The sequence below is a fragment of the Spinacia oleracea genome, chromosome 1 (assembly GCF_020520425.1).
Source record: "Spinacia oleracea cultivar Varoflay chromosome 1, BTI_SOV_V1, whole genome shotgun sequence".
Taxonomy (NCBI): domain Eukaryota; kingdom Viridiplantae; phylum Streptophyta; class Magnoliopsida; order Caryophyllales; family Amaranthaceae; genus Spinacia; species Spinacia oleracea.
Genome location: NC_079487.1, coordinates 32,931,139 through 32,941,026, shown reverse-complemented (window position 1 = coordinate 32,941,026; position 9,888 = coordinate 32,931,139).

Below are 9,888 nucleotides of genomic sequence, written 5' to 3'. Positions count from 1 at the left end.
TGATTAGGTCTACAAATCCTTTAAGGTTAAACAACTTGATTAGAATTAATAAGGACTGAATAATTGGTAGATTATTGGTGCCCTTGATTAAATTGGTGCAAATATTTATGTGATGCATACAACGTGTTTTTACTAACCAGCTATGTGGGCCATTCATGATAATGAATGGGTGAATGGTATATATTGTATATGTACTGTTTTGCAGGTTATGAAGTGACTAGTATGGCCCAAATAGGATAGAAAATATGGTCTGCGTACCATTAATTTGAATGTAATTGGTCTAATGCACCAAAGTTTGTTTTTTCAATTTAAATATGGTCTGCGTACCATCAAATAGTTGTAATTAGTTTAATTATAGCTTATTCTGTTTGAAGAAAATGGCGCCTCCCACGGTGAAATTCAAGACGAAGTTTCCAACCATTTTCAAGACGGACTTTGAAGTTGAAGCTTCAAGATGAAGTCGGGCCATACTAGATCACATTTATCTTATGCATGTTTTAAGTTATTTATTGCTTTTAAATATGTCTTAATTATGCATGAGATTGTGGCTTGATTATGTTGCATGATTAAGGATTTTAGTTCACTTAAAATCTTACCAACATAGTAAGAGCCTTAAGTTCCAAACTTAAAAATTGAGTTAAAAGGTGCCATGCCAAACGAACACTTACTTGGATAACCTTTACATCAATCTAGTAATAGTTTTACGCTCAGCGAGGTGTTACTTATTGATCCTAAAGGGGTAAGGTACACAAATAATTGTGAGTACATGTTAGTTTTGGTGAAACTCAACGATATAAGTAAGGAGTCCTTTTATGTCGTGGCAAAATCGATAGGTTTACCTAATAAGCTCTTAGACGTACCTATTAACCAAGAGTAGTTTCTAGACTATTAGCAAAAGGCTTTTGCTTACCTAAAAGATTTTAGAATTGAGTCTAAATACATAATGTGCTTAATTCTTCAATGGGTTTTAGGGTCTTGGAATCATTTTATTCACACCTACCGGAACACATAACTTGAATAAAATGCTTAATGAACATTAAATTATGCATGTATGCTAGAATTTAAGTTTATTAAGAGAAACTGTGAATGATTATTTATTTGTTTATTCTTTTGTAGTTTTAATTATGGCAAACAACAATTCATTCAACATTCGATCAATTCTCGAAAAGGAGAAGTTGAACGGGAAAAACTTCCTTGACTGGCAAAGGAACTTGCAAATAGTTCTTATGCAGGAAGGAAAGGAGTATGTCTTGGAAGAGGCGATGCCCGAAGCCGCAGGCGAAGGGGTCACTCAGGCAGCCCTCAATCGTTGGATTGATGCCAATAAGGAAGTGAAATGTCTAATGCTTGCAACCATGGGTGCAGATCTGCAGAAAACGTTCATCAACTCAGATGCTTTCACGATCATCAGTGAGTTAAAGAACATGTTCCAAGATCTGGCTCGAGTCGAAAGGTTCGAGACCCATAGGCAAATTCTTGAGACCAAGCTTAAGAAAGGCGAGCCCGTAAGTCCACATGTTCTCAAAATGATTGGACTCATTGAGAATATGAGTCGGCTGGATCAGCAGTTCTCTCAGGAAATGGCTGTAGACACCATCCTCCATTCTCTTCATAGCGGGTACGATCAGTTCAAGCTGAACTACAGTATGAATAGTCTGGACAAAACGCTCACTGAGCTTCACGGTATGCTGAAGACCGCTGAAAAGACGCTCAAAAGTGATAAGCAAGATGTGCTTATGGTGCGTGGGGGCAAGTTCACGAAATCTGGAAAGAAGAGGAATGCTAAGAAAGGTGGCAACAAGGCCAGCCCAACTAAGCAAACTGGCGCCAAGTCTGAAAAGAGGAAGGTCAGTCAACCCACTTCTGAATCCGAATGCTTCTATTGCAAGAAGAAGGGGCATTGGAAGAGAGATTGCTTGAAGCTAAAGGAAGATCAGAATAATGGAACAGTCGTTCCATCTTCAGGTATTTTCGTTATAGACTGTATACTTGCTAATTCAACTTCTTGGGTATTAGATACAGGTTGTGGCTCACACTTATGTTCCAGTCCACATGGACTAAGAAGAAGTAGAAGGTTAAGCAAGGGTGAAGTCGACCTACGAGTGGGAAATGGAGCACGGATTGCTGCATTAGCTGTAGGAACTTATGATTTGTCGTTGCCCTCTGGGCTAGTTTTGGAACTGGAAGAGTGTTTCCATGTTCCAAGTCTTACTAAAAACATCATTTCTGTTTCTTGCTTAAATGCTAAGGGATTTTCCTTTTTAATAAAAGACAATAGTTGTTCGTTTTATTTTAAAGAGATATTTTATGGATCTGCTAGATTAGTCAATGGACTTTATTTATTAGATCACGACAAACAAGTTTATAACATAAATACCAAAAAGGCCAAAAAGGATGATTCAGATCTCACCTATCTGTGGCATTGTCGATTAGGCCATATTAACTTGAAACGCATAGAAAGACTTCAAAAGGAAGGAATTCTAGAACTATTTAACTTAGAGGATTATGGTAAGTGCGAATCATGTTTACTTGGAAAAATGACAAAGCAACCTTTCTCTAAAGTTGGAGAAAGAGCAACAGAACTATTGGGTTTAATCCATACAGATGTATGTGGACCAATGAGTACAAATGCTAGAGGTGGTTTCAGCTACTTTATCACTTTCACTGATGACTTCAGTAGATATGGTTATGTCTACCTAATGAAGCATAAGTCTGAATCCTTTGACAAATTAAAGGAATTTCAGAGTGAAGTAGAGAATCAATTAGGCAAGAAGATTAAGGCACTGCGGTCTGATAGAGGTGGTGAATATCTGAGCTATGAATTTGATGACCATCTGAAAGAATGTGGAATTCTACCAGAATTGACTCCTCTTGGAACACCACAATGGAACGGTGTGTCAGAACCGAGGAACAGAACCTTGCTAGACATGGTTAGATCAATGATGGGTCACGCCGAACTTCCAATAGAATTTTGGGGACATGCACTAAATATAGCTGCACTCACTATAAATAGAGCTCCGTCTAAAGCTGTTGAAAAGACTCCATATGAGTTATGGTTTGGAAAGCCTCCAAATGTGTCTTTTCTTAAGATTTGGGGATGTGAAGTATACGTCAAGCGATTAATTTCAGACAAACTTCATCCAAAATCTGACAAATGTATCCTTGTGGGCTATCCAAAGGAAACAAAGGGGTATTACTTCTACAATACATCTGAGAACAAGGTGTTTGTTGCTCGAGATGGTATATTTTTGGAAAAGAATCACATTTCCAAAATGACAAGTGGGAGAAAAGTAGACCTCGAAGAAATTCGAGTCGAACAACAAACTCTAGAGAATGCTCAAGATGACATTCAGGATGAAACTCAGAGATCTTTAGAAGTACCTGGTGAGAATCATGGACAATCTAGAAATGTAACCCCGCGTAGATCGCAAAGATATAGATCTCAACCGGAAAGGTACTTACGTATTTTGACGAACGAGAGCTATGACGTTCTATTACTTGAAAGTGATGAACCTGTGACTTACAAACAAGCTATGACGAGCCCTAGCTCCAAGAAATGGCCAGAAGCTATGCAATCTGAATTAGACTCCATGTCAGAAAACCAAGTATGGGATTTGGTCGATTTGCCAGATAGCTACCAAGCCATAAGAAGCAAATGGGTTTTCAAACTAAAAAAGGACAAGGATGGGAAACTTGAAGTTTTCAAAGCTAGATTGGTTGCAAAAGGTTACAGGCAAGTCCACGGTGTGGATTACGATGAAACCTTTTCACCAGTTGCAATGCTAAAGTCTATTCGGATAATGTTAGCAATCGCTGCATATTACGATTACGAAATATGGCAGATGGATGTCAAAACCGCTTTCTTAAACGGCGTTTTAACAAAAACTGTGTTTATACACAGCCTGAGGGTTTTGAGGATCCAAAGAATGCTAAAAAGGTATGCAAGCTAAAGAAGTCAATCTACGGATTGAAGCAGGCATCCAGGAGCTGGAATATACGCTTTGATGAAGCAGTCAGTGATTTGGTTTCATCAAGAACGCAGACGAATCTTGTGTATACAAGAAGGTCAGTGGGAGCAAAATTGCTTTTCTAGTATTATATGTCGACGACATATTACTTATCGGAAATGACATTCCTATGTTAAACTCTGTCAAGATTTGGCTTGGGAAATATTTTTCGATGAAGGATCTAGGAGAAGCACAGTACATACTGGGCATCAAGATTTACAAAAAGGATGATTAGACTTAGTCAAAGCACTTATATCAATAAGGTTCTTGAAAGGTTCAAGATGGCAGACTCCAAGAGAGGCTACCTACCCATGTCTCATGGAATGACTCTAAGCAAGACTTAGTGCCCAAAAACACTTGATGAGCGTAGACGAATGAATGGGATTCCATATGCATCATTGATTGGTTCAATAATGTATGCTATGATATGTACACGCCCGGATGTTGCGTACGCACTCAGTGCTACGAGCAGATACCAGTCAGACCCAGGAGAGGCACATTGGACTGCTGCCAAGAATATTCTGAAGTACCTGAAAAGGCACAAAGATGACTTCCTAGTCTATGGTGGAGATGATGAATTAATTGTTAAAGGCTATACGGACGCAAGTTTCCAAACCGACAAAGATGATTTCAGATCACAGTCTGGGTTTGTCTTCTGCCTCAACGGAGGTGCAGTAAGCTGGAAAAGTGCTAAGCAAAGCACCATTGCGGATTCTACAATTGAAGCGGAGTACATTGCTGCACATGAAGCAGCAAAGGAAGCTATATGGCTAAGGAAGTTCATAGGTGAACTTGGTGTAGTCCCCTCTATTAAAGGACCAATAGCCCTATATTGTGATAATAACGGAGCTATTGCACAGGTAAAGGAGCCTAGACACCACCAAAGAGTCAAGCATGTACTTCGTAGATTTCACCTTCTACGAGAGTTCATTGAAAGAAAAGAAGTCGAGATAAGCAAGATTGGAACTGATGACAACATCTCAGATCCATTGACTAAACCTCTGCCGCAGGCGAAGCACAACTCGCAAACTGCAGCTATGGGAATCAAGCATGTTGGAGAATGGCTTTGATGTCCTTGTTTAATGTTTTAAAGTCTTAGAGTTTAATACTTTGTAAAACATTATTGGTTAATCATTCACAATAAATGAATAGAATTCATTTTTCCATTTAATTTGTGGTTTATTAAATGATGAGTCCCTTCAAATTGACGAAATATTCAAGATAGACTGTCAGGACCAGTCCTGTGACTAAGAAATGTCTATCAAGTGAACTTGAATGTCAAAAGTTGAAAATAGTCCCTGGTCGGAGTTTTCTATAAAGATGGACGCATAGAAAACGTTAGACGACTAGAATGTAAGATGACTAGTAGTTCTGTTTCTTGAACTATGTGGACATGGCAATGTCGTAATCATTTGCATAGATACTTACTTTGGGAAGACTAGTATCGGACAGACCTATGAAACTTTACTGTAAGAGATGAAAATTTGTCATAAGTAAATTTCATTAAAATTATTAGACACTAAATCCTCAATACCTGAGTGATTTGAGATTACTTGTTTGAGAACTGCTTACTTTGATGTTGACCAACCGTCGCACCGTAAAAGGAGGCTATAAAGGCAACGCTCAGGTAATCACCTATCAAACGAAGTCTAATCTCAAGATCGCAAGATTAGGATTGTCCTCCCATAAATCGGGATGAGATGCTTAAAAGTTGTACAAGGCCACTCAGAGAGCTAGAAACTGTAAAATGCATGGCCGTGCTCAAATGAATCATAGGCTATGATTATCTGTTTATTTGATCAGTTGAACTCCGAAATCGAGAAACACCTCTGGACGTAATAAGGATGACATCTCTTACCTTATGATCAAGAGCAAGCATCGAGCGACAAAGGAATTAGGAAATGCACACTTGTCCCTAAGGATAAGTGGGAGACTGAAGGAAATAATTCCCTTGGTCCAAGTATGCATTTAATGTTAAGTCTAATAAATACGGTTCAGTATTAATTAAGAAGTTAATAAATTCAGTGAGATCAAGTGAGCTGAATGCCTAGCTAGAGGCCGCTTCAGTTCAAGTGGAATTAATGATATTAATCCACAACTTACTCTTGACTGAACCCGTAGGGTCACACAAATAGTTCGTAAACGGATCAATTATTTAATGGCATTAAATACTCCATCTATGGATATTCGGAATCGACGGATCTTGGTTTCAGTGGGAACTGAGATCGTCAAAGGCAAGAAATGAATACTCCAGAAACGATGATATTGCCGGAAACAGAAATATGGATCGTATCGGAAATATAAATATTATCCAAGTCGTAGATGTTGCCGGAAACGGAAACATGGTACGTATCGGAAAATATTATTGGAAATGGAAATATTGCCGGAATCGGAAATATTACCGGAAACGGAAATATTGTCAGAATCGGAAATATTATCGAAATCGAAAAATAATTCCGGAAACGGAAATATTAAATATTTGTTCGAAACGGAAATTTATTTCGGAATCGGAAATATTAAATATTGTTCGTATCGGAAATGAATTCCGGAATCGGGAATTTAATCGGAAGTGTATCGTACGAATTAGCATCGGACGAGGCCTGCTAGACGAAGGCCAAGCACAAAGCCGGGCCATCGCCCAGCAAGCCAAAGCGCAACAAACACACGCCAAGCCTCGACCAGGTCCAGCGCAAAGGCCTGGCCCAGCATATCGTTTTTGTAATCACGTGTCGAGCATATCGTTTTTGTCTAGCCGGTTGATCTTTCATTGTTTGGATAATTTATGTTTATTCATTCCCTCTATTTTATTTATTATGTGTTGCTGTGAAAAGTTGGCCCAAATAACAGGGGGAAGCACAAGCGACATTGGTAAAAATGAACATTTTGATGAAACAATACTCCTAAACCTTAAAAAATCTTCCAGGGAGGATATCATCTAAAATGAAATGATGCTTGGTTCCATTTGGCTTTTTTTTGGTTGGCAAAGGATAATTTGTGATACTGACGTCTGATGATTAACTCATGACACTTACCAAAAACCACAGGTGAAATTTTCATACAATAATTTTTTTTCTTTCCTCTAATAACTTTTGTATCTCTAATAGGGAACATTTCTCACCATATAGGTTCAATGTGAAACATTCCTTCTTCAGCACCGCAAGTGTGAATTTTTTATGCCTTATGTTGCTCTAACATCAAAAATATGAAATTCTATGCCACCTTCTTATCAAAAACCATGTAATAAAAATGGATTTTCCCAAGGGATATAGTACGAGTTCTGTAAGTATAGTACATATTATTATATTTTATGGGTTCTGTAAGTATAGTACAAGTTATTACATGCATACTATATCCGTTATACTGTATAAAAATAGGTACTTTAAGTATAGTACAAATTATTACATAATCCATTTTTACCTCTGAGGTCGTCCTTTGTTATGTACTACTGTATAATTTAGAGGCTTTGTTTACGTTTTCTATTCTTTTGAAAGCGCTAAACTTTACGATATGGTTGTATATCGTTATTAAAATCGCGATTCAAATGGTAGAATCTTACGATTCTGTGAGGGGGTCGAAAAATACGACGGGGCGCCTCTTAGAAAGAGTATACGGCCCGCACGACTTTTCCCCTTGGATGTGGCAAGCATATTAAGTAAATAGGAACTAATTGTGGGCGTTAGCCTCTTTTTACTAATCTTTAGGAGTCGCCATTCAGTTTTAAAAAACTAACAAAACCCGGTTATCGTGATATGCCTGGAGTGCAAACATATTTGACTCACAACGACCATAGGTTCCCTTGTGATCCCTGACGTGGAGATCGCTCAACGTACATCCAGCGGAGTAGATATTGAGAGTTCGGGGGACGTTTACTAATACGGGGAGTGCCCAGCATTAGCCTACGCGACGCGGTCTTTACTAGTTCAATTGTGACGATGATGGGACATGCGTTATGCTACATTACTACTCTTGATTGATTTTAATACACAGATATTACTAAACAGATGTCAAAACGCTGATTTAGATTGATTCAAGGTGCTTAACAATAAACCGATTTGTCCAAGTATTATCTGATTTAAGCATGAACAATATAACAAATTAAAGTTAGCATATTTATATGGAGAAGAAAGCAATAAATTATAGATTCAAATTACAGCAAAGCGTAGGCTTTACTGCGGTTCTCAAGAACACCTACCACTTGACTTTGCTAGCTTTCCGTTTGGCTTTAGAACTTTCCGATGACTGACTAACTATGGGACGAGATGCTTCCAGAGTTTTGAGTATTTTAGGCTTAGGATTATGTTTAGGTTTCAGCACTTCGACAGTATTCATGCTATCAGGTGGTCGTGCGGGCAGGCTCTGCTTAACAGTGTGTTAAATGCGGCAGACACACGAATACAGGACAGAGAAAAGCTTCGGTCAATACTCAAGCTTTAGGGTTTAGGGTCAGGAGTGTGTGCTATTTTCCGATTTTCAGAGGCCCTATTTAGAGTAAAATAGGCCAGAATAAGATAAATATTCGAAATGAGAATTTTCCAACTGAGATCTGTGCAGCGCTAGAAAATTCCAGCGCTTGGATCAGGAGCGCTGGTTATTTCTAGTGCTTGCACTTTGAGCGCCAAAATTTATTCTGGTGACAGCTGGATTAATTCTATCTTTTGTGTGATTTTTGTAAGACACAAATAGGGATGTCAATGGGGCGGGGCGGATGCGGATGTAGGTCCCTCCATCCCCATCCCCACCTAAAATTTTCATCCCCATCCCCGCCCCATCACCCATGGCGGGTACAAAATTCATCCCCATCCCCGCCCCAACGGGTGTAAGCTAAAGTCCATCCCCGCCCCGCCACCCAACTGGGTATCCATCCCCGTCTTATCCCCGCTTCATACCCGCGCTAATACCCGCCTAATTTTTCTTATTTAGCAAACATTTGCCATATATACGGAGTAATTAAAGTTAACTATAGAAAAAAATACCTTATGACTAAAGTAACCTATATAATCGAAAAAAATACTCGTCATAACAAAAAAATTCCAAACAAAAAACATAAAAATCTCACCAAAATTTATATTATCACCTAAAGATGCGAATAAATTCAAACTCACCCCATCACCCATGGCGGGTATAAAGCGGGGCGAGTGGGGATGGGGCGGGGCGAGTGGGGATGGGGCGGAGCGGGCGGGGATGGGGCGGGTTCAACACAAAATCCACACCCGCCCCATCACCCATGGCGGGTACAAATTTCATACCCATCCCCGCCCCATCACCCGCCAAATCTACCTCCATCCCCGCCTACTTGGGGCGGATGCGGGGCGGGTCTCCCGCGAAACCCGCCCCACTGACATCCCTAGACACAAACTGTAGCGCTGGAATATAACAGCGCACAAGGTTTGAGCGTTGGAAATTAGTGACGCTTGGAATGCCAATGCTGGAATTTTCCAGCGCTGGTGTTTTAGTTCACTTTTCCAGTCTTTATCAGTTTTTGCCGAATCTTATCACGTTTTCTATCTTAAGAATATGAGTTGGGATGCAACTCTTAACCTTTATCAAATGATAAATTGTAGTGCAATTTAAACACTCAGATATTTTATCTTATACGGTTACTATTTTGGGCAGCGTTCAAGCATAGAAGTTACTATAAATAGTAGTTTCTAAAAATGGAAATATGGTTTATGGGATATCAGTCAGTCATGGATCGTTTGCATCATATTTAGGAAAGCTTAGTCAAGCGGTGTTTGGTTTCATCATCGAACACACTGTGTCATGCCTAGGGACAAATGTAGGCGTCTACAGTTAGCCCCCACTTTGATTGAGTCTGGACAAGACGACAATCAAAGTATTGGTAGACGGAGTGCATCTGGGACCTAGCTTGGTTGAAACGAAT